The sequence below is a fragment of the Lithobates pipiens genome, unplaced genomic scaffold (assembly GCF_037356315.1).
Source record: "Lithobates pipiens isolate NorthernLeopardFrog02 unplaced genomic scaffold, aLitPip1_a1.2 Scaffold_10, whole genome shotgun sequence".
Classification (NCBI taxonomy): domain Eukaryota; kingdom Metazoa; phylum Chordata; class Amphibia; order Anura; family Ranidae; genus Lithobates; species Lithobates pipiens.
The window spans coordinates 99,657,676-99,669,284 of NW_027507686.1; the positions used below are offsets into that span (position 1 = coordinate 99,657,676).

The 11,609-nt window shown below is 47.9% G+C and overlaps 10 pseudogenes; all 10 read left to right on the forward strand.

The window, feature by feature from the left end:
- Positions 1 to 1,227: 1,227 nt before the first annotated feature.
- On the forward strand, positions 1,228 to 1,346 carry LOC143952168 (5S ribosomal RNA; annotated as a pseudogene).
- A 5,550-nt stretch (positions 1,347 to 6,896) lies between these two features.
- Positions 6,897 to 7,015, forward strand: LOC143947413 (5S ribosomal RNA; annotated as a pseudogene).
- A 381-nt stretch (positions 7,016 to 7,396) lies between these two features.
- Positions 7,397 to 7,515, forward strand: LOC143945812 (5S ribosomal RNA; annotated as a pseudogene).
- Positions 7,516 to 7,815: 300 nt separating this feature from the next.
- Positions 7,816 to 7,934, forward strand: LOC143952876 (5S ribosomal RNA; annotated as a pseudogene).
- A 100-nt stretch (positions 7,935 to 8,034) lies between these two features.
- On the forward strand, positions 8,035 to 8,153 carry LOC143945591 (5S ribosomal RNA; annotated as a pseudogene).
- A 98-nt stretch (positions 8,154 to 8,251) lies between these two features.
- LOC143946200 (5S ribosomal RNA) lies at positions 8,252 to 8,370 on the forward strand (annotated as a pseudogene).
- Positions 8,371 to 9,559: 1,189 nt separating this feature from the next.
- LOC143953350 (5S ribosomal RNA) lies at positions 9,560 to 9,678 on the forward strand (annotated as a pseudogene).
- A 100-nt stretch (positions 9,679 to 9,778) lies between these two features.
- Positions 9,779 to 9,897, forward strand: LOC143955581 (5S ribosomal RNA; annotated as a pseudogene).
- Positions 9,898 to 10,219: 322 nt separating this feature from the next.
- LOC143944886 (5S ribosomal RNA) lies at positions 10,220 to 10,338 on the forward strand (annotated as a pseudogene).
- A 317-nt stretch (positions 10,339 to 10,655) lies between these two features.
- On the forward strand, positions 10,656 to 10,775 carry LOC143952599 (5S ribosomal RNA; annotated as a pseudogene).
- Positions 10,776 to 11,609: the final 834 nt, after the last annotated feature.

The following is an 11,609-nucleotide window of genomic DNA, read 5'->3' on the forward strand; positions in this document are numbered from 1 at the left end:
CCCCAGCCTATACTGTTTACTCTAGCATCTCTGTATACTCAAGCCTATCTGCATACATGAGTCTGTATTCTGTATTCACTAGCCTTTCTTCTGTATGCTGTAGTATTCTATGTATACCAGCTTCTCTGTACACCCTTGCATCTCTGTAAACACTGTGTAAACTAGCCAGTCTTATGTATACACTCGCCGACTGTATACACTAGACTCTCTGAATACACTAAACCCTCTGTATACCACAGCCTTTCTTCTGTATACACTAGACTGTAAAAACTAGCTAGAATACACCAGCCTGTCTTCTGTTCCCACTAGACACTCTGTATACACTACCCAGTCTTCTGTATACACTGTCAGCTTGGATGTATACCCAAGCCTGTCTTCTGTATACACTAGTCTCTCTATATGCACTGTCCTATCTGTATACACTCGACTCTCTCTCTACACTAACCTCTCTATATACACTAACATCTTTGTATATACTATCCTCTCTTTAAACTAGCCTCTCTGTGTACCCCAGCCTCACTGTTTACTCTAGCATCGCTGTATACTCAAGCCTATCTGCGTACATGAGTCTGTATTCTGTATTCACTAGCCTTTGTTCTGTATGCTGTAGTCTTCTATATATACCAGCTTCTCTGTACACCCTTGCATCTCTGTAAACACTGTGTAAACTAGCCAGTCTTATGTATACACTAGACTCTCTGAATACACTAAACCCTCTGTATACCACAGCCTGTCTTCTGTATACACTAGACTGTAAAAACTAGCTAGAATACACCAGCCTGTCTTCTGTACCCACTAGACTCTCTGCATACACTACCCAGTCTTCTGTATACACTGTCAGCTTGGATGTATACCCAAGCCTGTCTTCTGTAACGGCCGGACGCAAGTTGCCCCGGTACTTGAACATGGCGGGAGACATGATGCACATGTTTTGGAGATGGCCGAAGTTGATCTGCTACTTGACGGAGGTGACAGGAACCATTGATCGGGTGTTTGGAACCTCCACCAGGATGGAGGCGAAGTATTGTCTCCTGGGATTAGTTGAAGGAGTTGGAAACCCGGGAAGCAGCCAGATGGCAGTTCTGAGATGCCTATTTCAGGCAAGAAAACTGATTGCCCAACCCTGCTTAGCCTCCAATGTTGGCAATGACTTGTTTTTTTTAGCTTGTTTCCCAAGATGACCATGTTGGCGTTTGTCAAGATGGTTGAGAGTGCCCGAATGGGATTGCCTATGGCCCCATCACCTTGAAAGTGCCCGATCTTGTCTGATCTCGGAGGCTAAGCATTGTCGGGCCTGATTAGTAACTGGATGGAAGACCGACTGGGAATACCAGGTGCCGTGTGCTTATTACTTGGTCATACATCACGGGACACAGGAGCTTCATTACATAGTGGGTTATATAGGCACCTCTGGTGATTGGACACTGGTTAACCCCCAATTAAGGAGAATTCCTCCCCTATATAACCCCTCCCATATAGGAGGCACCCCAGTTTTTTTGCCAGTGTCTATGGTGGTTGGTCACGTAAAACATGTGCTATGAAGAAAGCTCTGTGCAGGTTCCTGCGGGGGCCTAAGGGCTACAACAAACCGGATCCATATCTCGGGCCGATATTTTGACTCCCAAGATTATATGTTACCCGGGCCTCGTCATCCGAAGAAACGAGGTTTTGCCTGTAAGTCCTCTCCTATTGGAAGACTGGGCTGTGGGAAAACCAGACTTGGTGTACTATTTACATAGTGGCACGAGAGTTTCTGGCAGAGTCTTTTACAAGGTCCAGGTAGGAGGTTCTTCTGAGAAGGAACCCCAATAAAAACCTGAAGGTTGGCACAACTCTGCCCGCCGTGATGGGTAAAGGCTGGAATCTGTCTGTTTTCAGCAATTCCCGAGCACGCTCCTGTGCTAATGGAGGAGGGGGGAGTGTGGTCACGAGCCATGCATGTCGGTGTGCATGGCGCTGTACTGCACAGGCGCCAGGTGGCAGTTTTAAAAAGCCCAGAGCGTCAGGGGGCTGTAAGTGGAGACACAGGAGCTGTGGGCAGTAAGCATCCCAAGGGATTGGATTCAGGCAAACCTAAGACACCTACTCAGCATCAGGTTGTGCAGTTTAAGCATATATATTTATTGTGAGACTTTAAGCACAACAGTGATTGCCCTTTGTACTAGTACCTCTGCTTTGTAGCTTAGGACTATGTCTCCTCATAAGAGGGTCTCAGGGGGAGGTAACAAGGGCACTGGTAAGTCACCGCCTAGGTCTAGGGGTTTCTAAAAATGCCTGTAGGTTACCACCCCACCCCCTGCAAGACTGGAGCCAGCCTCACGGGATGAGTCAGTGCCCCTGTCAGGTTTTGCAGCCTCTCCTAATATTTCAGCCCCGATATACGTCACTGAGGACTCCCTTAGGGCTACATTGGAGGGTTTTGAAGGGAGAATCATTTTATTTCAGCTTCCCTGAAAGATAGCAGGAAAAGGGGTAGATCCCCTCCTTCTGCTGAGATTCCTCTTATAGATGACACTTTTGACAATGAGGAGAGATCCCTATCTTGGGACAGGGATCTTGAGCAGTTGGATGAATCAGAGGAAGAGGAGAGAGTCCCCTCCTCCAAGACGCCCAGATAACAGGTGCAGTATTATACTGAATTGGTGTGTACCACATTCAGAATGCCTGCTGCTGAGATCGCTACGTCCTCTGTTTCTTCCCTGGGAGTCAGGAAAATCCCACAGACTGCCTTTTCCTTTCCAATTCATCCCTTAATGGATAAATTGTTGTATGAGGATTGGGAACATCCCGACAAACTGTTTGCTCCTCCTAAAAGGTTTTCTATGCTTTATCCTCTGGAGGAAAGTTTCACCAAGAAATGGGGGGTCCCATCTGTCGATACGGCTGTTTCTTGCGTGAATAGAAACCTGACCTGTCCTTTGGATAATGCTCAGGTATTTAAAGATCCAACTGATAAGAAGCTGGAAACATTATTAAAAGCCTCCTTTTCCATGACTGGCGCTGTAGTGCAACCTACAGTCGCAGATGTGGGGTTGTGTCAGTTCCTCAAGGAACAGGTTAAGCAGATGCTTGGCCTCCTTCCCAGTGAGGAAGTGGAGAATTATGCAGAAATACCTCAAATTCTGTGTTTCATGATTGATGCGATTTTGGATTCTGTCCAACAAGCATCTCGTTTGTCTCTCCTGTTGGTACACATGTGAAGGGCCCTATGGCTAAAGAATTGGGCAGCTGAGCTGAGTTGCCGTTTAAAGGGGAGCGTTTGTTTGGAGAAGAATTAGACAAATTTGTCCAAAAAATTTCAGGGGGTAAATCTACTCTCCTTCCAGTCAAAACGTCCATCATTTAGGCGTTCTCTCTTTCCCAGAGCATCAAGCTCTAAGCAGTGGCGACGGCCTTCTCAACCCCCCTCTACAGGAAAGGCTCAAGGCCGGGCCTAGGGGCAGAAGAAATCCTGGGGGCGAAAGCCTGCCAAGCAGAGCCCAAAAGCTTCCTTGTGAAGGGGCGCCGAGTGGGAGGAAGGCTCCTGCAGTTTGCGGAAGCCTGGCGGGAAGAAATCCGGGACAAGTGGGTGGTCTCTTTGGTATCTCTGGGCTACAAGCTGGAGTTTCAGGAGATTCCACCTTCTCGCTTTCTAAGGTCAAGGATCCCCAGGGACCCAGTAAAGCAAAGACCGCTATTTCTGGCCTTAGATCACTTACTATCCCAGGGGGTGATAGTAGAAGTGGACCCAAAAGAACAGGGTTCAGGGTTTTACTCGCATCTCTTCACTGTTCCAAAGCCAAATGGAAGTGTCAGACCTATCCTGGATCTGAACTGGTTTTTACGCATCTGGTCCTTCCGAATGCAGTCAATTCGCACTGTGGTCTCCTCCCTGCAAGGGGGAGAGTTTATGGCATCAATAGACATCAAGGATGCATATCTCCATGTGCCAATTTTTTCCGCACACCAAAAATATCTAAGGTTCGTGGTAGAGCGGCGCCATTTTCAATTTGTGGCCTTGCCGTTCGGGGCTCGCGACGGCCCCTTGAGTCTTCACAAAGATTCTGGACCCTCTCTTGGCAAGCCTAAGAGCTCAGGGTATAGCCGTCATGGCTTATCTAGATGATTTGCTTCTCATAGCGAAAACAGTAGCGCTCCTGAACCACAGTGTTACCAGAACGCTAGAACACCTGGAACGCCTAGGTTGGATTATAAACCTAGAAAAGTCGTCCCTACAGCCTGCTACCAGGTTGGAATACCTGGGTATGGTTATCAACACCGCTCAGGGCAAGGTGTTTCTACCAAGGCCAAAAGCCTTGGCCATTGGGGATCTGGTGCGCCTAATTCTGGGCAGAAGATCTTCCCCCATTCGGTTGTGCATGAGACTGTTAGGGAAAATGGTTGCCTCCTTCGAGGCCGTTCCATTCGCCCAGTTCCACTCAAGGCCTCTGCAAAGATGCATCCTGGCGGCTTGGAACAGGAAGCCCCAGTCCTTGGATCTTCCTATGCGTCTATCCCCAGGGACACGCAAGAGTCTCGTCTGGTGGCTACAAACCGAGAATTTGCTGAAAGGCAAAACTTTTCTTCCTCTTACATGGAAGATTATTACGACAGATGCCAGCCTGACAGGCTGGGGAGCAGTGTTGGAGGAGACGTGCTCGCAGGGGAAATGGTCTGCGATCAAGAAGCTATTGCCCATAAATGTCTTGAAGATTCGGGCAGTTTATATGGCTCTCATAAACTGGTCTTTCAGACTACGGGGTCTCCCTGTTCGGGTTCAGTCCGACAATGCCACAGCAGTGGCCTATATCAATCACCGGGGCGGTATCAGGAGTCTGGTTGTGCAAAAAGAGGTGAATCGCATACTTGTCTGGGCAGAAAGGCATGTTCTATGCCTTTCTGCAGTCTTCATTCCTGGAGTGGAAAATTGGCAGGCGGATTTTCTGAGCCACCAGCAGTTGTGCCCAGAAGAATGGGCTCTGCACCCTGCTGTGTTTTGTAACATATGTCGCAGGTGGGTTACTCCAGACGTAGATCTGTTTGCGTCCAGGTTCAACAGAAAACTGGACAAATTTGTGTCAAGAACAAGAGATACACTCGCTCAGGGGTCGGATGCTCTGACAGTTCCCTGGGATAAGTACAATTTTATTTATGCCTTCCCCCCGTGTCCGCTTCTGTCGCGGTTCCTGGGAAGAGTCAAGAGGGAGACAAAGTTGGTTCTTTTGGTAGCCACGGCTTGGCCCAGGTGACTGTGGTACGCAGAGATCATGAAGTTGGCAGGAGGCAGGCCGTGGATCCTCCCTCTCCGGCCAGATCTGCTCTCACAGGGTCCAATTTACCATCCTGCTTTACACAGTCTGAATTTGACGGTTTGGCTGCTGAGACCCACATTCTGAGAGACCGTGGGCTTTCGGGGCCAGTCCTTTCTACTCTGGTCAATGCCAAGAAAGCCGGCCTCCAGGCTTATTTACTACAAAATCTGGAGGGCATATGTTTCCTGGTGTGAACTCAGGGCATGGCATCCTAGAAAGTATGTCGTTAGCAGGATCTTGGCCTTCCTCCAGTCAGGCCTAGAAATTAATTTGGCCGTAAGCACTATCAAGGTGCAGATTTCGTCAGTGTTTTTTCAGAAGCCACTTGCATCGCATTCCCTGGTGCAGGCTTTCATCCAGGGGGCTATGCGGATAAGGCCGCCAGTCAAACCTCCGGTATGCCCATGGGTTCTGAATTTGGTTCTCTCAGCTTTGCAGGGGCAACCTTTTGAACCTTTGCATCAGGCTTCGTTAGTTCTTTTGACTAAAAAATTGTTTTTCTTGGTAGCCATATCCACGGCTAGAAGAGTGTCAGAACTAGCAGCTCTCTCCAGCAAAGAGCCGTATCGAATTATTCATAAGGACCGGGGGGTAATGCGTCCCAACAGGTCCTGTCTGCCTAAGGTGGTTTCAGGATTCCATTTGAATCAAGATGTAATCCTACCATCCTTTTTTCCGGACCCACAGTCCGCAGAAGAAGAATCTTTGCACACTTTGGATGTGGTAAGGGCAATCAGTATCTATCTTCAGGCAACTGCTCAGATAAGGAAAACTGATTGCTTATTTATTTTGCCGGAAAGCCCTAGGAAGGGCCAGGCGGCATCAAAATCCACTCTCTCAAGGTGGATTAGACAGATTATTTCTCAGGCCTATAGTGTTAAAGGGAAGATCCCTCCTTTTCAAGTGAAAGCGCACTCAACTAGGGCTGTAAGTGCTTCTTGGGCAGTGCATCACCAGACCTCCCTGGCTCAGATCTGAAAGGCTGTAACTTGGTCATCAGTCCACACATTCACCAGATTCTATCAGGTGGATGTCAGAGGGCAAGAGGATATCGCCTTTGGGCGCAGTGTACTGCAGGCTGCAGTTTAGGTCCTCCGGTCCTTGGCGGTCTATATATTATGATCTGTGTCTCCCTCCCCTCAATCTGAGCATTGCTTTGGGACATCCCACTATGTAATGAAGCTCCTGTGTCCCGTGATGTATGATCAAGAAAATAGGATTTTTATATACAGCTTACCTGTAAAATCCTTTTCTTGAGAGTACATAGCCGGACACAGGGCTCCTGCCCTTCTTGGGTTTTACGTGGTTTACTATTGCTTTGCTACAGAACTGAGGTGCCTCCCATATGGGAGGGGTTATATAGGGGAGGAATTCTCCTTAATTGGGGGTTAACCAGTGTCCAATTACCAGAGGTGCCTATATAACCCACTATGTAATGAAGCTCCTGTGTCCCGTGATGTACTCTCAAGAAAAGGATTTTACAGGTAAGCTGTATATAAAAATCTTATTTTTTATGTTGTTGGCGTTGACCTGTTTTTTTTCGCTTGTTTCCCAAGATGACCATCTTGGCGTTTGTCAAGAGGGTTGAGAGTGCCCAAAGAAAGTGCCTACGGCCAAATCACCCCGAAAGTGCCCAATCTTGTCTGATCTCGGAGGCTAAGCATTGTCGGGCCTGATTAGTAACTGGATGGGAGACCGACTGGGAATACCAGGTGCCGTAGGCTTCTTTTTATGTTGTTGGCGTTGACATGTTTTTTTTTCCGCTTGTTTCCCAAGGTGACCATCTTGGCGTTTGTCAAGAGGGTTGGGCGTGTCTTGAAGAGAACGCTTACGGCCACATCACCCTGAAAGCACCCAATCTCGTCTGATTTCAGAGGCTAAGCAGTGTCAGGCCTGGTTAGTACCTGGATGGGAGACTGCCTGGGAAGACCAGGTGCCATAGAAGGATCTGGCCTGGTTAGTGTCTTGGTTGGGAGATCGCCTGGGAATACCGGATGCCGTAGGCTTCTTTTTATGTTGTTGGCTTTGACCAGTTTTTTTTAGCTTGTTTCCCAAGGTGACCATCTTGGCCTTTGTCAAGAGGCTTCAGAGTGCCCAAAGAGAGTGCCTACGGCCAAATCACCCTGAAAGAGCCCAATCTCATCTGATCTCGGAGGCTAAGCAGCGATGGGCCTGGTTAGTACCTGGATCGGAGACAGCCTGGGAAAACCAGATGCCATAGGCTTCTCATTATGTTGTCGGCGTTGACCTGTTTTTTTTCCCTTGTTTCCCATTTGTCAAGAGGGTTGAGAGTGCCCAAAGAGATCGCTTACAGCAGCATCACCCTGAAAGAGCCCTATCTCTTCTCATCTCTGAGGCTAAGAAGGGTTGGGCCTAGTTAGTACCTGGATGGGAGATGGCGTTGGAATACCAGGTGCCGTATTCTTCTTTTTATGTTGTTGACATTGACCTGTTTTTTTTCGCTTGTATCTCAAGGTGGCTATCTTGGCATTTGTCAAGAGGGTTGAGAGTGCCCAAAGAGATTGCCTATGGGCACATAACCGTGAAAGCGCCCGATCTCCTCTGATCTCAGAGGCTAAACAGGGTTGGGCCTTGCTAGTACCTGGATTGGAGACCACCTGGGAATACTAGGTGCCATAGGCTTCTTTTTATGTTGTTGGCGTTGACATGTTTTTGTTTTGTTTGTTTACCAAGGTGACCATCTTGGTGTTTGTCAAGAGGGTTGAGAGTGCCTGAAGAGCTCGCCTATGGCCACATAACCCTGAAAGCACCAGATCTCGTCTGATCTCAGAGACTAAACAGGGTCGGGCCTTGTTAATACCCGGATGGGAGACCACCTGGGAATACTAGGTGCTGTAGACTTCTTCTTATGTTGTTGGCGTTGACTTGTTTTTTTTGTTTGTTTCCAAAGGTGACCATCTTGGCGTTTGTCAAGAGGGTTGAAAGTGCCTGAAGAGTTTGCCTATGGGCACATCACCCTCAAAGCACCCGATCTCGTTTGATGTTGGAGGCTAAGAAGAGTCGGGCCTTGTTAGTACCTGGATGGGAGACCGCCTGGGAATACCAGGTGTCATAGGCTTCTTTTTATGTTGTTGGTGTTGACCTGTTTTTTTTTCGCTTGTTTGCCAAGGTGACCATCTTGGTGTTTGTCAAGAGGGTTAAGAGTGCCTGAAGAGATCGCCTACGGCCCCATCACCTTGAAAGTGCCCGATCTTGTCTGATCTCGGAGGCTAAGCATTGTCGGGGCTTATTAGTAACTGGATGGAAGACCGACTGGGAATACCAGGTGCCGTATGCTTATTTTTATGTTGTTGGCGTTGACCTGTTTTTTTTCACTTGTTTCCCAAGGTGACCATCTTGGCATTTGTCAAGAGGGTTGAGAGTGTACAAAGAAATTGCTTATGGGCACAACACCCTGAAAGCGCCCAATCCCATCTGGTCTCAGAGGCTAAGCAGGGTTGGGCCTGGTTTGTACCTAGATGGGAGACCGTCTGGGTTTTCCAGATGCCGCACGCTTCTTTTTATGTTGTTGGTGTTGACCTGTTTTTTTCGCTTATTTCCCAAAGTGATCATCTTGGCATTTGTCAAGAGGGTTGAGAGTGCCTAAAGAGATCGCTTACAGCCGCATCACCTGGAAAGCACCCTATCTCTTCTGATCTCGGAGGCTAAGAAGGGTTGGGCCTTGTTAGTACCTGAATGGGAGACGGCCTTGAAATACCAGGTGCCGTATTCTTCTTTTTATGTTGTTGGCGTTGACCTGTTTTTTTTTCGCTTGTTTCCCAGGGTGACTATCTTGGCATTTTTCAAGAGGGATGAGAGTGCCCAAAGATATTGCCTATGGGCACATCACCCTGAAAGCACCCAATCTCCTCTGATCTCAGAGGCTAGAAAGGGTTGCGCCTTGTTAATACCTGGATGGGAGACCGCCTGGGAATACTAGGTGCTGTAGGCTTCTTTTTATGTTGTTGGCGTTGACTTGTTTTTTTGTTTGTTTCCCAAGGTGACCATCTTGGCGTTTGTCAAGAGGGTTGAGCGTGCCTGAAAAAATCTACTATGGCCGCATCACCCTGAAAGAGCCCAATCTCATTTGATCTCAGAGGCTAAGCAGGGTTGGGACCTGGTTAGTACCTGGATGGGAGACCGCCTGGGATCTCTCGATGCCATAGGCTGTTTTTTTAAATTGTTGGCATTGACTCATTTTTTTTGCTTGTTTCCCAAGGTGACCATCTTGGCGTTTGTCAAGAGGGTTGAAAGTGCCTGAAGAGATTGCCTACGGGCACATCACCCTGAAAGCGCCCGATCTCGTTTGATGTTGGAGGCTAAGAAGAGTCTGGCCTTGTTAGTACCTGGATGGGAGACCGCCTGGGAATACCAGGTGTCGTAGGCTTCTTTTTATGTTGTTGGCGTTGACCTGTTTTCATTTCGCTTGTTTCACAAGGTGACCATCTTGGTGTTTGTCAAGAGGGTTGAGAGTGCCTGAAGAGATTGCCTATGGCCACATCACTCTGAAAGCACCCAATCTCGTCTGATCTTGGAGGCTAAGAAGAGTCAGGCCTGGTTAGTACCTGGATGGGAGACCACCTGGGAATACCTGTTATTGTAGGCTTCTTTTTATGTTGCTGGCGTTAATTCGGTTTTTTTTTTCCGCTTGTTTCCCAAGGTGACCTTCTTGGCATTTGTCAAGAGGGTTGAGAGTGCCCAAAGAGATCGCTTACAGCAGCAACACCCTGAAAGAGCCCTATCTCTTTTCATCTCTGAGGCTAAGAAGGGTTGGGCCTAGTTAGTACCTGGATAGGAGATAGCGTTGGAATACCAGGTGCCGTATTCTTCTTTTTATGTTGTTGACATTGACCTGTTTTTTTTTCGCTTGTATCTCAAGGTGACTATCTTGGCATTTGTCAAGAGGTTTGAGAGTGACCAACGAGATTGCCTATGGGCACATAACCCTGAAAGCACCAGATCTCCTCTGATCTCAGAGGCTAAACAGGGTTGGGCCTTGCTAGTACCTGGATTGGAGACCACCTGGGAATACTAGGTGCCGTAGGCTTCTTTTTATGTTGTTGGCGTTGACTTGTTTTTGTTTTGTTTGTTTACCAAGGTGACAATCTTGGTGTTTGTCAAGAGGGTAGAGAGTGCCTGAAGAGCTCACCTATGGCCACATAACCCTGAAAGCACCAGATCTCATCTGATCTCAGAGACTAAACAGGGTCGGGCTTTGTTAATACCCGGATGGGAGACCAACTGGGAATACTAGGTGCTGTAGACTTCTTCTTATGTTGTTGGCGTTGACTTGTTTTTTTTGTTTGTTTCCCAAGGTGACCATCTTGGCGTTAGTCAAGAGGGTTGAGAGTGCCTGAAGAAATCTCCTACGGCCACATCACCCTGAAAGAGCCCAATCTCATCTGATCTCAGAGGCTAAGCAGGGTTGGGACCAGTTTAGTACCTGGATGGGAGACCGCCTGGGATTTCCAGATGCCGTAGTCTTCCTTTAATGTTGTTGCCGTTTACCTATTTTTTTCCGCTTGTTGCCAAGGTGACCATCTTGGCGTTTGTCAAGAGAGTTGAGAGTGCCTGAAGATATTGGCTATGGCCACATCACCCTGAATCTGTTCCATCTCGTCTGATTTTGGAGGCTAAGCAGGGTCGGGCCTGGTTAATGCCTGGATGGGAGACCACCTGGGAATACCAGGTGTCATAGGCTTCTTTCTTTTTTTTCAAATATAATTTTTTCTCCAAACAGGGGAAGACGGTCCCCCGAGTACATAATGCAACAGAAAAATACAGAGCAAAAAGCAGCTGAACAATACTTGATACTGGTATATTTGCAACTGTGAGTCTGCCTTTCATCAATCATAATGATTCAAGGCACGGATAAAGTACTGTACCAAGATCCAGGGTCACACAAACCCCAGGTCCCTCCGGCATAATCCATCCAGAGGGGGGTGTGGGGCCACTTTTCCACTTTTTCCAAAAGAGAGAGGGGGTGGAGGGGGTGAGAGATAGGGGAGGAAGGCAGAAAAGAGACGGGGTGAAACATCAGGAAAGGAGAAGAGGGGACGAGACACAATGGCAGCCACTGCCCAAGGGGCCAGTCAAGGAAAGCTCAGAGCACTAATGCGATAGCAGGCGACATCCTTCCAGCGAGAATATAAAGCTATTCCAGATGTCCCAGGTTTGTTAAAAAAATTCTTGTTTACCTTGTGATGTGAGGATCAAGTCCTCCATTTTTTTAATGTCCTCTATTTCCCTAAGCCAGTGAGTAATGAAAGGGGGGGAACATTTTTTCCAATAGAGAGGGATGCAGGTTTTCGCCGCATT